This window comes from Balaenoptera musculus, chromosome 17 (assembly GCF_009873245.2).
Source record: "Balaenoptera musculus isolate JJ_BM4_2016_0621 chromosome 17, mBalMus1.pri.v3, whole genome shotgun sequence".
Taxonomy (NCBI): domain Eukaryota; kingdom Metazoa; phylum Chordata; class Mammalia; order Artiodactyla; family Balaenopteridae; genus Balaenoptera; species Balaenoptera musculus.
Genome location: NC_045801.1, coordinates 27485616 through 27511808, shown reverse-complemented (window position 1 = coordinate 27511808; position 26193 = coordinate 27485616).

Here is a 26193-nt window from a genome sequence, read left to right as displayed (position 1 = left end):
TATATACTCTTATCACAGCACCTAAGTCACTGTGTATGCAAGGGGCTTTTATGAGTCTGATTCCCATTCTCAAGAGTTAGCTCCTTTAAAGAGCAGAAACCTTACCTATGACACTCTGCTGGATATACAGAGTAGTGGCTGCTGGATAGCTGGTGTAAACCCACCTAACATTATTCAAAATGGAGTAACACCTGTCAAGGGCCCCTATTAAATCTCTTTCAGACACCCAAGAACTGGAAAATTACTAAAGACTGCAAGTCTATTATCCAAAAAACCACATCCTATAGAGACACAGCCAGCCCGGGTACTGCTGTGGACCAGGATAGACATGAACACACCCCCTTTTCATGCACCTTGTCCTTTGAAGCCCAATAAAAGACTCAAAGTCCCACCCTTCAGTGCCAATGCCACTCCATGCATCTGGTCCCTTTTCGTCTCTTGGAAAGTGAATAAAAACTCTCTTTTCTCCTCTTGCTAATATTTCTCTGAATTCTTTCACAACCCACATCAGCCCACCTAACAGCTGGTTTCAAAGAATGTTTGATGATTTAATTATAAAAGTTTCAATATATTATATACCACAAAGATAAATGAGGAAGGGTCCTTAGGACCTAGGAATTACAGACGAGGAGCAAAGGGCCTTGGTGCAGGAAGCATTATAAAGAGAAATTTCAGATCTCACATAAACACTCCCCACTTCAGAAATCACATTTAGGCCTGCCTTGTTTCTATTTAGGTAAGGGATAGTACTATGGTTTAAATATGTGTCCCCCCCAAATTCGTAGGTTGAAATTCTGAAGCCTGATGTGATGTGATGGTAGAAAGTAGGGCCTTTGGGAAGTACTTAGGTCATGAGAGGGAATCCTCAAGAATGAGATCAGTGTTCTTATAAAAGAGACCTCACAGAGATTCCCTTATGCCCTCCACCATGCAAGAGCACAGCAAAAAGACACTGGCTATGAACCAGGAAGAAGGCCCTCACCTAAGCATGCTGACACCCCAATCTTGGACTTCCTGGCCTCCAGAACTGTGAGAAAATAAATTTCTGTTGCTTATAAGCTACCTAGTCTGGTATTTTATTATAGCAGCTCAAATGGACTAAGACAAAAACCCCACTCTCAATATCAAAATCTGTGTTAAAATTCTCCAGAGAAACAGAATCAACAGAATACACAGAGATATATACAAGAGGATATTTATTATAGGAATTGGATCACTTGGCTGTGGAGGCTATGCAGTCCCTCCTTGAAGTCATCTGTAAGCTGGAGAGCCAGGAAAGCTGGTGGTCTATTTCAATCCAAGGCTGAAGGCCTGAGAACCAGGAGTTCCAATGTCCAAGGGCAGGAAAAGGTGAACATCCAGCTCAGGAAAAGAGAGTGGAAATTCACTCTTTCTTAAACTTTTTGTTCTAATCTGGCTCTCACTGTAATAGATGATGCCTACCCATGTTGCTGAGGAGACATCTTTACTCAATCTACTGAATGAAATGCTAATCTCTCCCAGAAACACCCTTAAAATACTCCCAGAAATAACATTTTACCAGCTATCTGGGTGTCCCTTAGCCTAGTAGAAGTTACACGTGAAATTAAAAATCACAGGTAGGTTATAAAAGCTCTCTTTGGACTCAGTAGATTTCTGGTCTCCCAATGGAAACATTGGAATCAGGTGTGTCTCATTGTCTAAGCACTCTTAGATATCAAAGATTTGAAAGGATTTTAAATGTACATTGATTTTTGGTTGAAAAAAAATTCACAGATTTCTGTATGCCAAGAATTCACTTTATCATATCAAAAAGAATGTGCAAATGCACATACCTTTTCAGCCTCCTCTATAGAAGGTAATGAAATAGTTACATTTTACTTGTAAGGCCTGGCTATAAAATGAATGATTTTGGTAACTTAGGGAGAGTGCATATCATCAGTAAACAATTGCTTGAATATTCTGGACTACTTGATGACATAGAAAACAGCTTTTCTGATTCTCAGATGTGCAATTACAATGCAGCTTGAGTTCCAAATCTGCTTGCAGCCCATGATACACTCCTGCTGAGTGAACTGTCTGATTGCCTCCTTGAAGACATTTTATTGTTGATCACAATTTAAGTCAGTGTATTATTAATTTCATTTGTAACTTGATTTTGTTATGCCTTTTTGCCATTCTTCTTAAATTCTCTGTAGCATTTACATGAAGGGAGCTAAATGGGGGATGACAATGTGGAGCATTAATTCCACAGGTGGTCTTATTGAATGACTTTCTTCAATGTTCTCTGAGGAATTATGTCATTTTCAGTGATTGAAAGTTATTTTTTAAAATTGAGTTATCATTTCCACCAACTATAACTCGTATCTCCCACAAATAAGGCCACGTCTGTAAGTGACCTAACTCAGTGTTTCATTCAAAAAATATCAAATGGTACTGCTTTTCAAAGTCTGCTTGAAGACCACCTAAAAAACAAATAGTTGTTTTTAGGTCCTTATTCTGGTAAGAATATTAAGTGATTCTTATTACTACTGATAGAGTAGTATATTCCTTACATTTGAATTCAAGGGTAACTTTGAAGTTTAAGTTCATAATCAGTAAGAACTCTTAGCATACTATCTGTAAGATGTTTTATCTTTCATGAAATCCAGCAATGAAAAGCTAATTAAAACATTATTACATTTGTCAATATTAATTTTAGAAGTAACTACTTATAAAGAGTTAAGTAATATCAAGAAGCAAGTGGAAATTGTAGTCAAGGTCATTTTTTATTAGTCACTTCTGATTTATCAATTATTTTCCCCGATCCTACTTGTATGGGCAATAAAAATAATTTATCTTTAAATGTGCATTTTTCACCTTGCATCAGCTGGTTTACTTTCATAACATTAAGAATTGAGGAATCATAGGATATAGTCATATTTTTTTGCCAACAAATAAATATGAACACATTTGTGAAATTCACTTTTACATAGACATTTACAAGGAGCAATATAAAAAGAAGAAAATATATGCTAAATAGTCTATAGTATTAAGAGTGAGACCTAGATCCATCCCTAATGAATCCATGATTTTGGGTAATCAGTACTAGTCTCTGAGCCACAGTTCTCTCTTACGTGGGGATTGCAGTGTCAATAGTTGTGAAGATTAAGATGCCCTGAAAGTGCTTTATAATATAAAGACACAGTATAAAAGAGAATTCTTTTTATTTATATATCAGTCATTTGACTTTATCAACAAATCTCTCTTTTTTGAAAGACAGTAGCAAACTAGAAGTTACACAATCATTCTCCATTTGTGTTAGATCACCGAAACATCGGCAGCTTTGTCAGTGATGGAGTCCAGAAATAAACCCATACAAATAGTGTCAACTAATCTTTGACAAGGGTGCTAGGAATACTCATTGGGGGAAAAGACAGTCTCTTCAACAAATGGTGCTGGGAAAACTGGATATTCACTTGCAAAAGAACGAAACTGGACCCCTATCTTACTCCATACCCCCAAATAAACTCAAAATGGATTAAAGATTTAATATAAGACTTGGAACAGTAAAATTCCTAGAAGGAATAACATAGCAGAAAATCTCCTAGACACTGGTCTTGGCAATGGTTTTATGAATCTGATACTAAAAACATAAGCAACAAATGCAAAATTAGACAAGTCATACTACATCAAACTAAAGTTTCTTCATAGCAAAAGAAACAACCTACAGAGTAAAAAGGCAACCTATGGAATGGGAGAAAATATTGGCAACCAATATATCTGATAAGGGATCAATATCCGAAATACAAAAGGAACTCCTACAACTCAATAGCAGAAAAAACAAATAACCCGATTTAAAAACATGCTAAGGACCCAATAGGCATTTCTCCAAAGAAGACATACAAATGGCCAACAGGTACAGGAAAAGGTGCTCAGCATCACTAATCACCAGGGAAATACAAATACAATGAGATATCACCTCAGAGTTGTTAGGATGGCTGTTATCAAAAAAGCAAAAGATAATAAGTGTTGGTAAGGGTATAGAGAAATGGAACTCTTCTACACTGTTGGTGGGAATGTAAAATGGTACAGATGCTATAGAAAATTGTATAAGAGTTTCTTAAAAAATTAAAAATAGAACTACCACACAATCTAGTAATTCATTTCTAGGTATATATCCAAAAGAATTGAAATCAGGATCTAAAAAAGATATCCTTGATTTTATTGCAGCACTCATTATTCACAATAGCCAAGATATGGGAATGAGGCAGGAGATAGATGGGCCCCAGTCTGAGCAGCTGGAATCTGTTCCCTATGGACAGATACTCCAAGATAAAGATAATGGCAGAAGCGAGGAGGAGCTGAGTCCTGCTTGGATTAAAGGTAAAGAGAACACATATTTCTCATTCTTGAGGTCAAGGAGACCTCCCAAAGTACACATGTGCAGAAAGGGTCCTCAGGGGTAAGAAAAGGGAGGGGACACCAGACCATAATACCTTCTGTCAACTTCCCAGAAACCCTTGTGCTGGAATCCACCTTGGCTAAAAGATGTGCATGCACACAGGGCAGGGCCCTGAGTGAGACCAAATATGGACTCAGAGCCAGACAAAGCAAGATGACTGGCTAGAGGGAACATGGAAGAACTGCCCCCATATAAATGATTTAAACTACCCCAAAAGCACATGACTCTTTCTCTGAGCCCGCCTGTGTGTCTACCCGCATGTACCTTTTTTCTTCTAATAAACACTTTACTTGTTTTGCTACTTTCCGTCTCTTTGCTGAATTCCTTCTTCAAAGCAGGCAAAAAGCCAGGGCCCTACTCCTAGCTACTAGTCCCTGGTGGTCTAGTGGTTGGGATTTGGTGCTTTCACCACCACAGCCTGGGTTCAGTCCCTGGTTGGGGAACTGAGATTCTGCTTCAAGCCACCACAGGATGCGGCACTCCACAGCCACCTGAGATCAGGAACATCCTAAATGTCTATCAACAGATGAATGGCTAAAAAAACGTGGTATATACATACAATGGAATGTATTAAGCCTTAAGAAAGAAGGGAATCCTGCCATATGTGATAATATGGATGAAGCTGGAGGATATTATGCACTTAGCCAGTCACAAAAGGACAAGTACTATATGATGGCACTTTTATGGAGTACCTAAAACAGTCAGACTTTAAAAAGCACAGAGTAGAATGGAGGTTGGCAGAAGAGAGCAAAATGAGCAGTTGTTATTCAATGGGTATAAAGTTTCAGTTATGCAATTTTTAAGTTCTAGAGATCTACTGTATGGACCTATAGTTAATGCTACAGTTAACAATACTATATTAGTTACTAATACTATATTGTACACTGAAAAATATGTTAAGAGAGGAGATCTCAAGTATTCTTACTACAAAGAAGGGAGGTGGGCAGGAGGAAACTTCTAGAGGTGATAGATATGTTTATTATCTTAATGTGGTGATGGTTTCACTGGTGTATGCATATGTTCAAACCCATCAAATTGTATACATTAAATATGTGTAGTTCCTTTGTTTTTCAAGTATACCTCAATAAAGCTGTTAAAAAACACACAGGGAATTAAGGTAATTCTCACATGCCCTGGAGCCAGGCAAACTGAGTGCACAGACATTTTAATTTTATTAATAAGAATGCACAAAGAATGAGGTATTCTAAGTTTTTAACTTAAAATTAATTTGGAAAAGGAGAAAAAGTTACTTTTGGCTTAAATGATAGCTGTGGAAAATACCTAATTTTTCACATACCTAATTTTCTAAGTAATTAGAAATATCTGAGTCTAACAAAATAGTTCTATGGTTAATAAGGATGATTACATCCCTTACATCTATTAAGATGAACATTGAATTCTCATTGCAATGGATGTAATGATAAATTGTAGGGGACAGTGATAAATTATTGATGATATCAGGATGCTGTCTAGAATTTCTTTCTTTAAAGCAGAAACACACTTATCTTTTATTTATTAATTCAGGTAGCTAACATTTATTGAACACAATATATTGACTATTTACATTTTGTTTTGGTTACTGGTGGGATTGTTTTCCCAGTTAGTATTTTCTAGGAAACACTCCTACCCTTTGCATGAGGATACCATATTTTTAATACAATGTGACACACCCACTCTGTTACCGAACACAAGTTCCTGTGCCTGATGCACAGTGAGGTCAAACAAACTGAAACTTCCAGGTTTGGAGCAGAGAAAGGTTTATTGGAGGGCAAAGCAAGGATACTGGGTGGCTTGTGCTCTAAAACCCCAAACTCCTTGATGGTTTTCAGGGAGAAGTTTTTTAAAGGCAAAATTTGGGATAAGGGCTGCAGGGTGTGTGACTTTCTTGTTATTGGCTGGTGGTGAGGTAACAGGGCAGTGCTCCAGGGATCATGTTTTCAGGTTAAAGTTACCATCCTCCACCTGGGTGGGGGCCTTAGTTCCTGCAGAAGAACTCAAAGGTACTGTCATGTATAATCTTTCAGGAGGAACCAGGACCCTTCCCCAAGGCTGCACTATTGTTTCTTGACTGTTCCTCCTTTGTTTCTGCATCCCCTCCCTTCCCTGATTAGCAACTGTTTGAATCTGCCCTTTGGAACTCAGGGAAGGTCAAGGAGTTTGAATGAAGCCTATTTGCTACAAACAGGAAACAGGAATGTGGAAAGGATTTGTATCAGGGAGGGACCCACAGGGTCCTGCTTGGTTTCAACTCCTGCCTTCAGTTGATTGGTTGATAGGAAGATAACTAAATCAAATGTGGTAAAAAAAAAGTTTGTAGTCTAGGATTATTAGACTTGACATCGTCCAAAAGTATATGGTAAAGTTTTTTTCAAGCAATTAAGGTTGTGAGATATAAAATTCAAAAACCATCAGAGGACACATTCTGTATTATGAGGAGAAAGCTTCAATGAAAAGAATGAAGTGGATTCAAAGAGAAAAACAGAGAGAAAGGCAATCAAGTCTGGACCTTGTTCAAGTTCCAGGTTCCAGTTCTGAGGATTAGGAGTGCCTCTAAAATTTCAGGAAAAGTGTTGCTTATAGTTAATATGATATCCTCCAGGGCACTGAGAATATATATACATTGGATTTCTGCTAGTTGCAAATACGAACTCCAGTTAACATTGTTCTTAAAATTTCTCTCATATTCATAATGAAAAAGAAATACTCCCGTGTGGAATGAAGATAAGTAATTCTTATTTATTTAGGATATGATTCTAAGTTATTTGGCAGACCCTGTATATTGACAATGGAAGTCCCATTGTGATGATTTATATACTACTGATTGGTTTGTAATTAAGAAAATACTGTTTATTACTTACATACATGAAAAATATCTATAGATGTCTCATTCAGGAAAATACAAAGTCAAACAAAACAAAGGAAACAAATTCAACCTGTGTGGTAGGCAGAATAATCGCCTCCCCAAACATGTCTATGTCTTAATTCCTGCAATCTTGTGATTATGTTAGATTACTATGTCAAAAGAAAGTGAAGGTTGCAGATGGAACTAAGGTTGCTCATCATCTGACTTTAAGATAAGGAGATTATCCTGGATTATTCAAGTTCACCCAAAGTAACCACAGGGGTCCTTGAAAGTAAAAGGAGTCAGAAGAAGATCACAAGGAGATTTGTGACTACAGAAGAAAGTCACAGAGAGCTGCAATCTTTCATGATTTAAAGAGGGAGAAAGGGAGCCTCTAGAAGCTGGAAAAGAAAAGGAAACTGATTTTCCCCCAGATCTCCAGAAAGGAACAAAGCCTGCCAACATACCGATTTTCATTTCTGTTTCTGACTTCTGACCTACAGAATTCTAAGATAATAAATTTGTGTTGTTTTTAGCCATTAACTTTGTGGTAATTTATTATGGAAGCTGTAGAGAACCAATATAAACAAATAGTTCAAAATTAATATAGAGAAAATTGAGTAGTAACCCTTGTAGGAAGTAAATCTTTTTTCTAATACTCAATGATTAAAAAATCATTTTTTATATCTTTAAAATAATTAAATATAAATATTTTATACCATGTGGTAAGAATATGATAGTAATGGAAATAATTTTGAATATTGACCTCACAGAGCTAGACAAATTAAATATATAATGTCATATGTCAGAAGAAGTAAATGGCATTATGGAATCTAAAGGAAGGGAATTTAACCCAGATTTGGTGGAGAAAAAGATTTCTGGGATAAGGGGACTCAAGGGATGAATAAACCTTAGTCTGTCACATGGGAAGGGATGGGGGTGTTGAAAGGACAATTTGCATGAGAAAAGACTGGGAGTTTAAATGAAACTTGACAATCAAAAAATAAGTTCAAAATAATTGGATCCAAAGTGGCAAAATAGGGTGCCAATATATGGGCTCATTTTTAGAAATGCTTATTGTGTCCTTAAGTCTTTCATATCACTGGTCCTTCTGCTTCCGAGATTAATTACACATGGGTAAGGTAAACATGGTGAGAAATGGCTAATTCCCCATTAGTAACAAACCATGAAGTTATCCAGTTTTCCTGACTATGCACAAGCAACTCACTCTAACTCCTACTATCTATATTTCCAAACAAGTATGCACTAGAGTCCTGTGACATTTTGTCTATTTTAAGAAACTGATGCCACCAAATTCATTTCTTTATAAAAAAATCAAAGCACATAATTATAATTTCAGAGATTTCCATCACATTAGCTATTCTGAACACTTACACCATCATTCTGGAAACACCAATTGCAACAGAAAAATAGTAACTCATTAAATTTGTTAAGTCCCAAAATACTTGAAGCATCTGCCTTTTAAGCAGATAAACTTGGAGGAGAAATTACACAAGATAGACTTGAATGAAAATCCATCATCAACAGTAACCCAAACACATTGTGTTTTTATATATGCTTTTTAAGTGTCAGTAAAGATGACACATTCCTGGGGATAGTATAGAAGCTGCCACCAATGGAAACTGCCTTCCATTATACTTCTCTCTTTTATGGTTCACTTTTCACTGACCAGAAGTTGTTACAACAGTAGATAGAAGAAACCATTTAGAGAATGTCCCTGAACACCTGATAAACATTGATTTCATGGACAATGCTTTTCAATTTTGTGCATGTCCTTCATATTCTAAAACCCACGCCAATCTCATCCATATATCCAACTATGATAGAAAACTTATAGCCAAAATTTGTTAGTTAATATCAAAATTGATATTACAAATGGGAGCTCAAAGGAAAGAACAGTTAAAGTTTACTTTTAAAATCAGCCATTCTATGTTTCAGGCATGTAAGTTTGCGGCAAAGGTACTACATAACTAGTAAGAAATCTAAAAAAATTGATGTGACAAACTGGACAATCTGACACCTGGACATGGATTTTTTCATTAACATCAATTCTAGCTACAATGATTCTTTCCTCTCTCTTGTTTCCAGGACCCTCCCAGAGCCAATGAAATGGAAAATTATGAAGAAGATAAGTTTTTCAGGATGACTGGTGCTTCACTTCTCTTTTTCCCCAAAACTCCCTTCTTCCTGGCCCTCATTTCTAGAGAGTAGGAGTTGCGTACTTCTTTGCTTTTCCTTTAGAAAAATACAAAAAGGAACTATTCACTCATACATTTCTTCTCTTATTTTAGTGTTTTTGTTCAGCAGAATATAAATGTTAGTCTTGCTACTAAACAATTTAGTTCTGGTAAACAGCTGGGCCAAGTATGGCATTTTGACAAAATCATCTGATTTGCAATGGTTGAAATCATGAGAATATAGACTTTATATTAGAAGCCAAGATTGGTGTATTATCTCAACAAGTCAGCAGGATCCCCAGGCTCTTTCTATGTATCCATGATTCCACCTTCATTTAAGGCTTTTAATTTCAGGTTTGTCTTCTGATTGATTGAAAAGTGGCTACCATAGCCCCAGACATCATGATGTGATAAAATAACAACGAATCTGGAAGTAAGGAAGAGAGAACAGGACAACTATTTTATCAAGGAGGTTGATGGGTTTTTTTTTTTACTTTTTAAAAATTCACTTCACTCTCTTTTTGCTTTCTGGTTTCTGAAGAAAAGTCCAATGTAATTATTATCGCTGTTCCTCTATAGGTAAGGTGCTTTTTTTTTTCTCCCAACTTCTTTCAAGATCTCTCCACTTTAACTTTCTGCACTTTGAATACGATATATATACAGGTGTAGATTTTTCAGAATTTATCCTGCTTGGTGTTCTCTGAGCTTTCTGGAACTGTGGTTTGGTGTTTGTCATTAATTTTGGAAATTTCTCAGTAATTATCACTTAAATATTTCTTCTCTTCCTTTCTCTCTTTCTTCTTCTGGTATTCCCATTGTATGTATGTTATACTTTCTGTAATTGTTCCACAGTTCTTGAATATTCTGTTCTGTGTTTCCATTCTTTTTTCTTTCACATTTTGGTTTTGGAAGGTTCTACTGACATAACTTCAAGCTTACTGATTCTTTCCTCCATTATGTCCAGTCCACTGATGAGCTCATCAAAGGCATTCTTCATTTCTCTTACTGCCTTCTTAATTTCTATCATGTCATTTTGATTCCTTTTTAGATTTTCCATCTTCCTGTAATATTACCAATCTTCTCTTGTGTACTGTCCACTTCCTTTTTTATTAGAGCCTTTAGCATATTGATCATAATTATTTTAAATTCACAGTCTGATAATTCCCAAAGCTCTGCCATATCCAAGTCTGGCTCTGATGGTTGCCTTGTGTCATCAGACAGTGTTTTTTGTCCTTTACTATGCCTTGGGATTTTTTGTTGTTGTTGTTGAAACCTGGACATGGTATATTGTGTAAAAGGGACTGATGAAGGTAGAACTTTAGTGTGAGGTTTCATGTTTATCTAGCAATGAGTTAGGCTGTGTTCACTATTAGATGTAGTTGTGGTGTAAGAGACTAAAATTTCCTAAAGTGTCCTTGTTTTAGTTTCCCCCATTTTCTGTTTTCCTTGGGACTCTTTAAATAAAGTATGAGCCTATGGTTCTTTTATCTGTAATCTTCTGTTATTATAGAGGAGCTCTACTGATGCGGCGGTAAGGTCTGTGTATGGGGGAGGGCAGAGAGCATTGTATAGTCCTATAATTTGGTTTCAGTCCTTTATAGTGAGCCTGAGTTGGGTATTTCCCTTGCCCCACAGTAAAAGCTAGAAGGGGTTGGAGTTGAATAGGTCCCTTCCTTCAGGTTGGTTAGGCTTTGATAAAACTCCAGTTGTTTAGGCTCTGATAAAATAAGTTTCCTTTCAGAGAAGGCCTTTTTAAAGGGAAAAAAGAGCTCTGAGCGTATTTCAAAATGGTTACTTTCTGTATTGGCCTGTCTGTCTCTACAGTTTTGGGGGCAGCAGTCCACCCTGTGAAAGCAATTCTCCTGTGGACCTAAAAAGAGGTGTTGATTTTTAATTTGTCAGCTTTTTTCTTCTTGTGAGGAGAGCAGTGATGACTTCCAAGTTCTTTACATGTCAGACTGGAAACCTGAAGCCTATGATGCATTTTTAATGTTAAAAATCACTATGGGGCTTCCCTGGTGGCGCAGTGGTTGAGAATCTGCCTGCTAATGCAGGGGACACGGGTTCAAGCCCTGGTCTGGGAAGATCCCACATGCTGCGGAGCAACTGGGCCCGTGAGCCACAACTACTGAGCCTGCGCGTCTGGAGCCTGTGCTCCGCAACAAGAGAGGCCACAACAGTAAGAGGCCCGCGCACCGCGATGAAGAGTGGCCCCCACTTGCCGCAACTAGAGAAAGCCCTAGCACAGAAATGAAGACCCAACATAGCAATCAATCAATCAATCAATCAATAAATCTTTAAAAAAAAAAAATCACTATGGATTTCTGCTTGATTGTGATTTGTGCATTTACTTCAATTGACTATGAAATGAGAATAAGATACTGTGTATTTAAGTATACCATATAATAAAATATATATGACATTTTCACAAAGGCCTATACAAGTTTTGAAGAAGAGTATGTCATGTGAAAAGAACATGTCATGTGAGACACATTTATTGAGAAAGAACTCAATGCAAGCCATGCATACGATCTGATTAACATCTTTAATCTCTTGATTCCCTAATTCTCCTCTGCTTGGTGCATTCCCTTAGTGAACTGAGGTGTTCATATGCTACATTTCTTCTAGTTGGTGGGGATTTAGGAGGAAAAAAAATAAACAAACAAGAAATATTTCTTTGTGTTTACAACATAGGAAGTTGGAAATATGGACTTACCTTGACTGATTTTATTAGGCGAACATGGAGAGCCATCTGACAATATTACAGACTATAAAGCATATGTTGAACATCTTTTAAAATTAAAATACACATAGCCTTTGATTTGGCAATTCCATTTTCAATAATTAGTTTTATAAATACATTAGCACATGAATAAAAGATTTATGCATAGGGATATCTACAAGGTTTGGAAACAGCTTCAATATTAATGTAAAAGGATATGAAATGGTCTATTGTTATTTCACAGCAGCCTTGCCAGGTCGTCGATGGCAAAAATTACTATTACAACAAAGAAACTGAAGTACAGGGAAGTAGGTTAAATGATGTCTAATTAGTAGTCACCTACTCTTAATCCAGTATATCAGGTTGTGTTCTCTCAAATTAATTGTTCGTTTAGTTCTATCTTATTATTTCAATTTAAGTAAGATAATTTTCCTTTCTACTTACTTGAATTTCTAAGCCTTTCATTATTCTTTCTCCTCTAGTGTACTTAGGTTATAGTTAATGTTTCTAAGAATAATAAATGTGAATTTTTAATCTTCTTCAAAGTTTCTTTAAGTACATCTGAACATTTTTGGAATATGTGATAGTGTCTAATTAATAGTATGTATTAAATTTGTTTCCTTAATATCATTTATGCTTATAATGTTTAGATTAACATTGCTTCAAGAAGCTTTGGAAAAGTAACATTTTATTTGACATTTTCAAAGAGCAGAAATAGTTCTTTGCCTACTAACCTTTAAAAAAATGATGAAGTGTCAGACTGATGATGTCATTTTGACTATTACAATCATTTTACCAATGACCCTTTCCACTTTCACATACTCTTACCTTTAATCTGAACAAAAGTGGCACATTCTTTGTGTTTTTCTAATACAGTCAGTTTTTTTCATCATTTTGTCACAATTTTTTTTTATAATGTCCTTTACTTGGAGCTGTCTCTAACATTTTTAAAGGGAGAAACAATTTCTACCATATAACATAACACATTAACATCTTTGAACAATATTATGAGGTGTAGAATATTTATTTATTAGGCTTTGTTTACATTAGACCAAGTCAACAAGTTCTTTAGGTTAAATGATTATAAAATGAATAAAATGATCATTCTCATGGAGATTAGCTGGGGATAATGGAGACAGCCCATTTGCTATTTTTTTTTTTTTCTACACAAGTTGATGTGAATCATATGTTCATCCTAAAAACCACTTGATAAAGTACTACTTTCCTTCAAATGAACGTAACAAATTAAATGTTCTGACCCAAAAAGTTTAATATAGTCCCTTTCACTAGATATTTTACCATATCAACTTTTGAATGCTACACTCAAATTATTAGACTATTAAAAAGAAAAAGTTAAAGGCCACTGGGATTTGGAAGCTCACAAGCCAATAACGCTAATAGTAATAGTAATAATAAAACAACAAAAATAATAGTAATAACTCAAAAGAGACACAAGAGGTACGTGTGAAAAATTTTTAAATAAAAAACGTTTTTTTTCATGAATTTCATATTCGAGTTTTTGTTTATTAAAGCAGAAACTAAAATAAGAGAATGTGGCAGATTGTACGTTCCAAAAATGACCACAGCAATATTTCAGTTCATAAATTTTCTTTTAGAACCTTGTAACTTTTCATCAAGTGGTGGAGTTAATTTTCCTCTCCTTCTGAATCTAGGTGGGACATTGTGACTGTTCCAGTGAATAGAATGGGCTGAAAAGGAAAATGCTGAGTGACTTCCAAGGCTAGATCAAAAAGGGCCACACAGATATTCTGAGATATTCTGAAAATTAACCTCTCTCTCTCTATTTCTTTCTTTCTCTTTCTCTTTCCTGGGGCTGAGGAAGCCCTGGCCATATTGAGAGGTTGCATATAGATCTTCCAGCCAACAGTTCCACAGAAGTTTCAGTTGACAGCCAGCCTTAAGCATTAGACATGTAAATGAATGAGCCTTCAGATGATTTCATCTCCTAAACTTTGCACTGCCTCAGTCCCGTGCAAATGTCAGGTTGATGCATACAATAAAATTTGTTATTGTTTTAAGCCACTCAGTTTTGTGGTAATTGTTTATGTGGTCACAGTAAGTAGAACACAGAGCAGCAAGCATTCTTATTGTTTTTCTGCTCCTACAGTATATAAATAAACTCCATAACAGCAAGAACAAAATCTGCTTTATTCACAGCTGCTTCCCCAATGTGTGGCACATAGTATGTACTAAATAGAAATCTGGTGAATTAATGAATAGAATTTTGACTAAACTGTGTCAATACCAAAACTTACAAGAATGTTGTGATGCATTTCAATGTCTTTCCTGTCTCAAAATGCCTTAAATATTTATATTAGAAAGAAAGTCTCTCTCTTTTTCTTTACTGTTACATATTGAATTTTTCTTAGAAGCCAGTCAAATTGTTAGGAAACATCGATTAATAATAGCATAAAAGGGTCAAAATGAATCCTCTCTCATGCCTTCCCCAGCCTTGGAACAGATTGTTCATGCTTGGAAAGCAACTTCTCATTTACCTTCTTCAAACTCTCTCGAGGTTTTTCTCCTCTTCTTGAAAGCTGATGTTGCTTAAACCTTCTCACTTACACACATTTTTACACCTTTACTGCTTTGTATGTATATTTATTTTTTTATGTAGTTTGCTTAAGGTTGATTAATTTAACCATCTTGCATGTGATTTTTCAGTACTTTTCAAATTTAGAAGACATTAGCAATATACAAAATGTCAGAATGAATCCATGTGTCTGTGTTCTATTGCCTCAGTCATGTATCAGGTTCCTCTGGCAATGAGGCAAACAGAGCAACATTAGTATTTTCTACAGATTTTAAGTAGCATCCCACTATCTGCCCTCCACCCCAATAGTCACATTCCTCTATTATATGTAGGACAAGTGGTTTCGCTCATATTTATTGCTGAGTCAGCCAATACAGCTGCTTGCTTTTCTGCTTCAACCTGATCATCTAGTGTTATCCTTTGCTAGATTTCATCACTGTTCTTTCATTCCCCTATATTTACTCTAACACCAGGTGGTTTTGTGTGGCAGACCTTTCTAAAGGTTAGGAAGTAACAGAATGCAATTACCACATAAGGCTGGAAAGAATTGTAAATCCAATGTTAGACATCACTCTTCCTAGAACTGCACTATACATTTCCCAGGGAAAGTGATTTTTCACTCCCTATTTGTTGTCTTAAGACTCAGGTCCCTGGTCATGTTTCTAGGGCCTCTCCTTTCTCTTTGATAAGCCCCAGTTCACACTCTAGTTATTTTCCAACCACGTATCCAAGCTTCCTATCCACATCTGAAAATCTACAAATTATTATTATGGTTCTTGGCTTACAAATAAGAATGAGACTCATTTCTTGGGTGGCTGAATTCCTTACCAACGCAAAAAAGCTTATAATGGCTTGGGAAAAATGGTGCTTTTTAGAGGAAAGAGAGAGATGAGATCTTTTCTTCTAGGTAAGATTAATGGCAATGATATCATCTATGCAGTATAGAAATATATATTCTGCTTCTTTTGTCATCCTTCTCATGTCATCCTTCTCATGCATTGTTAAGTATTCTGGAATGCAGTGAATATGTGAAAAATAATAAATTACTAAAAGTAAGGATAAATCTGACAATACCCTAGAAATTTATTTTGTGATTATAGTTAAGACTGGTATCGTTGAACAGTTTCACCGAACAGAAATTGACGAAAGTATTCTCAATCCTTAAGTATTGTTTATCAGCTAAATATGTGAGAAAGAAAAATGATATTTCAGGAATTTCTCTCAAAAAATATATATTATGAGTTTGAAGATGAGATAATTCTATAGTTTAAAAAGAGTTTTTAACAGATTCATTTATTTAAGTGTAAAAATATAGAGTCTGTATCTCAAGTTTTAGAAAAATCTTACATCCTTTTATTAATATTTGCATGTAGGAAATGAGGAAGGCCATCTTGAGCCTGTGACTGGGTAATTATCATTCTTTGTTCCTTAATACACCAAATTGGAGCTCTGTTTCATACATGGATCTAACTTTTAGTCATCAGAGAGTCTTGTGAACAAGTGAACAGGGCGAAACCTTGTGACCCTCAGGTCATAGAAAAGACTGCTACATTGCAACCCCAAATAAACTATACACATCACAGCTGTAAGGAGTGAATATGAATTAACAAACTTTAAAAGGCTTTTTATAAGAGGTTTTAATAACATATATTTGAATAGGATAATATTACTTGCAAAACAATATATTAATAACCTATCTGTTTTGGGGTACTAATTTCCTTTCTCTATTTAGGTTACATTGTGTACTTCTATAATGGAAACTAATTTCTTCATTAATATCCAGAAGATGGAACATACTACTAAATATACATTTATCAGTACCAGCAGATATTGAAGAGGAAGTAGAAACAAAACATGCCTTGTTGAACTTGAATTATAACTTAATATATTATCATTAAAAATGTATAGTCTAAGTAAAAAAAGAAAGCCCCTATTATACTATATAAAGGGAATCTATTAAGAGTGAAGTTTCTCAACTCCCTATTCTCACCCATTCATATTCACTTTCCCATATCTGCATCCACCCTTCCTTTTTTTGCTCCATATAATAGCTAATTCCATATGCAATGCTGTTTTCCTGACCCGAGTGCTATCCTTGTTTCTTATTTATTTTTAACATCTCCCTCCCTATTGACAATCTCTTGATTATTAAATCTATTCACAAGTTCCTTCATCTTAGTACATACTTCTAAGCAAAACAAAATAAAGCAACCTCTTTCCATCTGCATCTTTCAGGTACTACCATTTAGCTCTACATTCTTACAGTTAATCTTCCGAGAGTCTTAAGTCAGTAAATGTTTAGACTTACTGACTTTCACATACTCATATTCATTCTTCAACTGAGAATACTCTGTATTTCTTCTTTCCCAAATCTATACAATCCACCTTTATCATGGACATCAATCTTCTATATTGCCTAACCCAGTGTGAATGACTCAGCTCTGATCCTCATTGAAATCCACAGAATCTGGCATTGTAGACTAATTCCTCATCATCAAAACTTTCTCCTTACTCATCTTCCAAGATGAGTGCATATGTGGAACAGAATCCAAATGAACAGTAGTTAGTTTTAAAAAAAAAATTACCTTACACATCCAAGTGTTTGCTTGATAAATCAATATATGTCACATCTATTTATGAGTAAAGTGAAAGAGCTGTGAATTAAATCCAGAAATATAGAACCAAATCCTGTGACAGAGAATTATAGAACTTTAGAGCTAGAATGGGTCATTTTATAGAGAATAAGATTGAGGACCATAACCTTGCCAAGTTCACACTTACACTGAAGAGCACTGAAATGTATATCCCCTGGATCCCATTTCATTTTTTTAAATTTTATTAATCAATTACTGTATTTAATTATTCTCCTTTACCTTATCAAGATAAATACAACATTATGGGAACCAAATTTCTGAAAAATTCCATTAGCAAATTTTATCTTATGTGAAGGGACTATATTGATCCAATTACGAGATTTCAGAAATTTCTATAGTTATCAAAATAATGAAAAAGTTGAGAGAGCTGGCATACTTTGAATTTTTGGTTTTTTATAACACATTTTACTGTACAAGCTGGAACGATTATTGATTCTATTTAAGATTTTTTTTTCCAGATTAGGCATTGGTGCAGCTAAAATGTATTAATAACTAATATAGATGTGTGATCATTTTTATCACAAAATAAAAATGTATAATTTTTATAGGCTGCTACACACTGACAGGTGATATATGTGGACTCTATTGAAAATAAAGTATAATACAAAACAGAAACTGTATGGCTGTTTTGAACATTTGAATTCTAGAATCTCATATATATTTTCATTTGTAATTTGAACTGAATAGAAATATCATTGGCATATATAAAGAATCTAATGTGATCTCTTTCTTTCTCCTTCTATCCCTTTCTCATAAATGCCACTTTATCTTGGAGCCTTTCCTAGTTAGAGCCAAGTCACAGCCTTATGACATAGCAACAAATATTTCTTATATCCCCAAATATTATTTTACCACTGATTTTGCCGCCTTGTATGTATTATAATTGCATCTTATTTACCAAAGATAATTCTAAATAATTGTTCTATAGATACATCTAAATGTTCTTCTCAATTTTATACAATAGCATGTAGGCATGTTTGTAAAAATGTGCAAAACAACAGAATTATCTGTAACAATGTAAAATTCAGGAAGTTTATAACTTGTTATAACTTGCATACCTACTTAAGGCTCAGTCGGTTACCAGAGAGAAAAAAAAAGTGCATGCCAAGTCTGTAGGTAATAAAGCATGCCTGGATATAGTAAAATAAATCACCACAGGAAGATGAATCGTTGAATGAAAGGTGAAAGAACTTTTCCTTGTGCAACAATCAGGAATTCACTGAACAAAACAAATTATCCCCTGTCAGCCATTTAAATAGTGGCTTCAGAGAAATAAAAGGATTTTAAATATAAAAGACTCCTGTAAAATATGTATAGGTAACTGCTTAGCACATCAGATGGCAGAATAATAAATTTCATATTCCTTAAGCTTATTCCAAAAAAGTTTCAATTTTATTAAAATAAAAATACACTAAAGGTTCTTTAATATGAGAACATTTCCTTAAATTTGATTTATTCTTGAATAAATAAATCAAATGGATTTGGAAGAAAGAACTCTTTATGTTGTAAAGGTAATGGCATGATGAGCTAACTATGAGTTCCAGCTAACAAAAAGTAGGATAATTTTTACCTATATATGTTTCTTGCAGTTAAAATAAATTTGGTTAGATCACCTAAAATCACAGTGTGAATTTCTTAAATGATGATCTAGAAATATACTGGATTTTTAAAATAAATGTAGTGAAGTTAGAATTTCCATGAAGGATGAAACATAAGGTTGCAAAAACCTTCGAATTAAAACGTCAATGGTCTTGTGTGTTTCCATTTTTGAACAGTTACTGACAAGTACCTTCCTTTTAATTCTTTCAATTAAACCACACTTTGTCACTTCCGGGGAAACTAAAATATTATTTTGTGCATCATTAAAAGGTAGATATAAGTTGTGCTTGATTCATAAACTAAACTCGCTTATCTCACAGATTCTCCCATATGGGTATAGGTAAGCCTCAGCTGTGCAAGCATTCAGTCACTGCAAAATAGATCAGGGTTTTCTGCCTTAGATTTAGGCTGACCTTGAGTTCTGTAGGACTCCTGAATTGCCAAATCAATTATAATGTTCCAAAATCACCTTGGTTCCCTCCCACACTATCCTCCTTTCTCTCTTGTTTATGCCCAAATATACGCAGGGAGCTAGACAATATACCTTGAGAAGCCAGACAGGATGTCAGCCAACCATGGCTCTTCTGAGCTAAGTGAAGAGAGAAGATATATCTCCTGAATACTGCACATGTCTTGCCAAAAACCTCTTCCATTTTCCTTCTTCCCTGAAATCCATAATTATGTTTCCATTTTTAGACTTCCTATAAAATTTGTTGCCAGGCCAATAATTCTCAACATTTGTGCTATCACAAAACACATATTATGTATATGGAACAATAGGATAAATGGAGGGCCTCTGGCTTTCCTGAGGCTGAGAGATTCATATCTCACACACTTTGAAAAGCTCTGACTTGGCAAAATGATCAAACAATATGTTGCATATGTTTAAATTATTTCATAATAGTGTTCCGATGTATTTTTTGAGAGCATCCTCCATGTTTTTAGTTCCCATATTCATCTATACACTACTGGTTCCATAGTAGAGAGAGACAGAGGGGAGAGAGAGAGGTTATCCAAACTCCTTTATTTATTTATTTTTATAAATTTATTTATTTATTTTTGGCTGCGTTGGGTCTTTGCTGCTGCGCACGGGCTTCGTCTAGTTGCGGCGAGCAGGGGCTACTCCTCGTTGCGGTGCGTGGGCTTCTCACTGCGGTGGCTTCTCTTGTTGTGGAGCATGGGCTCTAGGCACGTGGGCTCAGTAGTTGTGGCTCGTGGGCTCTAGAGCGCAGGCTCAGTAGTTTTGACACACGGGCTTAGTTGCTCCGCGGCATGTGGGATCTTCCTGGACCAGGGCTCGATCCCGTGTTCCCTGCATTGGCAGGCAGATTCTTAACCGCTGCACTACCAAGGAAGTCCCTCCGAACTCCTTTAATAACTATAACTGGTTTTGCTTGATGGGCAAATTATAAAATTTCATTGCTCCCCATAGTCAGCACCTATACTGTAACTTTAGAAATCATATTTTTGTGTTGGTTTTATCATAACTGGAAAATATAATTTTAATGAATTTTATTTTTGGCTTTATGTTTAAAAGCATAATTGCACTCTCAAGAGCAGATTAAGTGCATAGCCTATATTCAAATAATCCTACAAGCCACTATGCTGAATAGAATGATTTCACCGTAAATTGTTATCCTCCCCAACTCTCTCCTTCCCAGTAAAGCTTCTGATAAATGCCTTCACTGAGTGGTCATGAAATTTACACCTTTGATCCTTCTATCAAAACTGATTATACAGTGTGTAATACTCAGAACAATTTTCATATAATTATTACGACATTTACCAGAATAACGTTCCTGACATTTACCACAAATTGTACTATTTAGATTCTGGATCTTGGACCTTTTTTTTTTCTTCAAATAACCCTGAAGTATTTGCTGTCATAGTAAATTGTACATACTGTACATATACTTTGATTAGTTCTGCAATTTCTTTTTTTTTAAGTTTGATAACTTTGTACAGGACTCCATGGCATAAGATTAGGTAGAATTTTTATTGAAACTGGCATTTCTCTGATAAGCTTCTCCATTACTTAGAATGTGGCCAACTTTCTTATATACATTAATTGTAAAATGTCTGTGAACTTAGCTTGCAAGTGTAAAATACAGAGAAGATGAAATACCAAAATTCTCTCTCAAAAGCTGTCAAGGAGGAATAATGAGAACCATTTCAGTAGTCCATTCACTCTACAGCATGATTTCAGAGCTTGTTGCATTTGGTTGTGCTGCTGGTTTTTAAAACTGACAATAAAGCTCTGCTTTTTATTATATAGCCTTTTTATTACAGCAGTGTACACAGTATGGTAGCATTTTGAACAATTTTGTAAACTTATTCTTTGACAATAACAGAGTTTCCCTAAAAGACTCTTAAACATTAAAAATGTTTTCTAGCTAATAATAAACTGCATGGGCAAGTGACAGTTGATGGGATACAGGAGGAAGAAAAAAAATGAGGTCATGGGCTTCCCTGGTGGCGCAGTGGTTGAGAGTCTGCCTGCCAATGCAGGGGACACGGGTTTGAGCCCTGGTCTGGGAGGATCCCACGTGCTGCGGAGCAACTGGGTCCGTGAGCCACAATTACTGAGCCTGCGCGTCTGGAGCCTGTGCTCCGCAACAAGGGAGGCCGCGATAGTGAGAGGCCCGCGCGCCGCGATGAGGAGTGGCCCCCGCTCGCCGCAACTGGAGAAGGCCCTCGCACAGAAACGAAGACCAAACACAGCCAAATAAATAAATAAAATAAATTTAAGAAAAAAAAAAAAAAAAAAAATGAGGTCATGAGACCTGAATTCCAGATAGGAATAGGACTGCTTTACTAAACTCTTGCAATTTTACCTTAAAAATAAAAGTTGGTCATGTGGTCTCTACAGTCCTGAAAACCATAAAATTACTTTTCTCCAGAGGTCAAAAAAATGTGATCAAATAATCAAAATAAATCCTATACATATTCTTCCTGTTTAAGGAGAAATGGAAAAGTAACTATGCCAGGATGAGTAAACAATTCGTTTCATGGATCGAGGAAGATAATTCAATTGAGCAAATGCTAATTTATAACCTCCTATGTGTTTAGTGTGTCAAAGGCACGATATTGGTCTGAGCTGCTATTCCAGGGTCCTGGGAAACCCATCATTCTATTATAGACCCTGTGAATGATTTTAAATAAAAGCTCCCCCCCCCCTTTTTTTTTTCTGATTTCACTTCTGAAGGATAATGGGAACAATATCAGCTTCTAATTGTTCCACAGGAATTGTAAGAAAATTCAATAAAGTGGCATGGAAATAAATTTTTAAATGCATATTGAAGCAATCTGAAATATGCCATAGAAAAGTAAACTAAGAACTAAAATTGTATTGCTCTGTATAAAATTTTTAAAAATTCTCATTATTTTTCCCCAACATTATGGAAAAAAATCATAATATTTGGATAAAAAATAAATAAAAATCCAAGCTCTGCCCTTCCAGCTGTATGATCTTTGATATGATAATCTATTTAATTTCTCTGAGCCTCATTTCCTACATCTGTAATAAAAGCTAATAAAAATGTACTCAATACTTGGGTGGGCATAAAATGTAAGTGTATAAAGCTCCTTGTATTTAGTAAATAGCTAGTAAAATTTCCATCCTCTTTTCCCTTGACAAAATTATGTGAAAGTGGTGAAGGATTCTTTAATCTGTCTCAATTTCAAAGCAGTATAGAGTAGGTTATTCCATAACTGTTATAGTTTTAGAGATTCCCAGGGGATGTTTACACTCATTCTTAGTCACTTGTTTCAGTTTACTAAACCACATAAGTAAGCAGTTCTTTCTTCTGCCTAGTATACAGTGAACCTGCAATAAGGAGAACATATTTTCCTGCATTGCCCTCAGGTTGTCAGATTCCACTTTATAATGCCTAGTGTTTATTCACCTAGGGATACATTCATATACAATCTTTTTAATATGTAGTCAGTTCTTGAGGTGAAAAAAAGAAGCAGTAATGAGATAATCCAAACAACATCTATATTTGATTTTGGATTCCATTAGTTTTTGCTTTTCTTCAGATTTACATTCTTAATTATGTTTTGCTCAGGCTAATATTCAAATTAGGTTGATTCCCTGAGCATAATTATCAATGGTAGGGGAGGACAGCTTAGGAGAGTGGAGGGTGATTGAAAAATATCTGTATTTTTCACTAATAATGCAAACATGAAAGAAATGTAATTACAGGTAATTCAAACATTAGATAGCCCACGTGTTGAAAAAAAGATGAATAAATCATCTATCAAAATGCAAATAAAATATACATTTCTGCACTTAATTACTACTTAGAACTCAGAATTCATTTCATGTGATGCTGCGATTATTCCATTATAACAAAAATCCCAAAGCCTGGAGAGAAATCATTTATTCGTCCCAATGGAAAGCAGTATTAGCACAGATATATGCGTTTTTCTTACTTCTGTGGTTTTTTCATACTGAACAATCATATCATAGTTGGAACATCAGAATTAAGCTTTCAACTCACAAGTTGTTGGGCTGCTTCAGAAAAAGTATTTTGGTAGGAGATGAGAAAAGAACTTGAGAAAAGAACTTAAGTTCTGAGATGGGACAGAAGAATATTTAGAAAAGAATGAATGGTTTAAATATTTAAATAATTTTCTGCGTGGCAAATTTTGGTTTGAAAAATTGGCAGTGTGCTAAGTAGGCAGTAACTAAGGTTCACATTGCTGCCCACTAGCATTTAATTCTAATCAACTTATGATCTGTCCAATAGAAATATGATATGGCAAAACAGGATCCTGAAAGTCATTTCACACTTAGCGGCCATTCGTCTTCCTACAGTACAAAACGATTGTACAGGTCCCCTGTCAGTTTTCATTGTTTCTCACTGAATTACTCTGACTTTTCTTCTATGTCCTTGAATGCTTATTCTTTGGACTCTTGCTCTTATCTAAATTGTTCTCAAACGCAGTGCAATAAATAATTACATAGAGATAGAAGTAGAAAACTAAGAAGTAATCTCACAGTGAAAAGTTGAAGTTGACAGCACAGACATGAAGGTAGTTTGGTCTTTGGAAAGGGACGTCTTAGTTCTTTAGAGTTGGAATTTTGTCCATATCTTGGCCAGTTGCACTGATTGCACCACTAAAGGTATGCAAGGGCTGAGCTGGGATTTTACAAACAGTGAAGTTCAAAAAATTCAAGAGGGCAAAAGTATAATTTTATTTTTCCATAAAGTACACTTAACGAAGCTCTCAACATTCTGCCTAATAGCACTTGTTCTACTCACAAGTAAATTCAGTCCAAAGAGGCCTGACTCACTAAATTTTGTCCCAAGTTATAGGTGTACCAAGATATTGATTCCTTCAGACACTAAAGCCTCTGGAGGAGGTCTGAGGTAACGGAACCCTGGAGTTGCTTGTTTCACCTATGTGCAGTCTTCTCCATCTACATTGGTCAACTATACAAGTATTATCACTTTCTACCTGTGGTTGATATAGTAATAATATTTTAGAAAGCTCAGGAGTAAGGTTTTTTGTTGCTATTGTTCTAGCAAGATATCATGTCAAGGTTCACTCACCAAAAGGTCAGGATAATGTTTGTGTAAGCTTTTGAACCTCTTAGAAACTCACATGCTCAGGTGATTTAAATTTGTGTTTCATCATCACTTGGTAGTCAGTTTAAAGAACAAAATTGATCCAAACCTCACGATTTCAAGTTGCTGCGGCCAGCTTTATGAATATTGAACAAAGTAAATCTATTTTAGCACTTATTTTTCCTCATAGTTCTGGAGGCTAGAAGGCCAAGATCATGGTGCCAGGAGGGTTGGTTTCTGGTCAAGCCTCTCTCCTTGGCTTGCAGATGGTGCCTTCTCACTGTGTCCTCACACTACCTTTTCTCTAGAGAAAATCAAATGACTACTTATATGTGAGTCTATTTCTAGACTCTATTTTGCTTCACTCCCTTATGTTTCTACCTTACACCAGTATCACACTATGTTGATTATCGTAGCTTTAAAATATGTCTTGAAATCAGGTAATGCCAATCGGCAAACTTTGTTCCTGTTTTGACTATTCCAATTCATTTGCCTCATCAAATAAATTTGAGTTAGCAGATCAATTTCTTCAAAAAGCCTATTAAGATTTTGATAAGCATTACATTAAATTTATGGATGAATTTGAGGAGTAGTGACATTTAATAACGCTGCATTTTTTAAAAGCATGAACATGGTGCATCTCTTGAATTATTTAGTTTTCTTTAATTTTCCTCAACAATGCTTTGATATTTTAAATGTATGTCTTCAAAATTTTCCATAAATTCATCCCTAGTTTTTTTATGCTGATAATATAAATGGAATTTATATTATCAATTTTTTGTATCAATACTTGTTAATATTATAGAGAAATATAATAGAACTTTGGATATTGACCACGTATCCTGATATCTTACTAATTTCACTTTTAAGATTTATCAGTGATTTTATAGTTTTATAGTTTTCTACATTATACAATCATGTCATTTACAAATAAAGGATTTAAAAGTTTACTATTTTCTTCCTAAAGTGTATAAACTTTATTTAATTTTCTTGCTTTGTTCACTGACAAGACCTCCAGTACAATGTTGCATAAAGTGATGAGATTAGTCAACTTTGCTTCAATCCTCATCTTAGAAAGCAGTCTTTTTCCATTGATTATAATGATGGCTGTAATTTTTCATAGTAGCTCTTTATTAAGCAGCAAAAATCTCATTTATTTCTAGTTTGCTGAGAATTTTTATCATTATTGGGTCCTGCTTTTTATCAAAAGTCATATTTAAAAAAAAAAGTCATATTTTTTGCATAAAATAAATACTATATAGTTTTTGATCTTTGAATCAATTAATATGGCAAATTCCAATGATTGATAATATGGATGTAAAACCAATATTTCTTTCTAAAATAAACTTTATTTGCTCATTATGTATTATCATTTTTATACAGTGTTCAGTTTGATTTCATAATGTACTTTAAGGATTATTGCATTTTTGTGTAGGGACATTAGTTTGTAGTTTTCTCCTTAAGATTAGTGTATAAATTTGGGGGATCGGAGTAACATAAAGGTTGATAATGTTACCTTAATATGCTTTTAAGGTCTGTAGGATTTGCAGTGATGTTTTAGGCATATGTACATCTATTATTGTTGTGTTTCCCTGCTGAATTAACCTTTATAATATTATGATATTTTC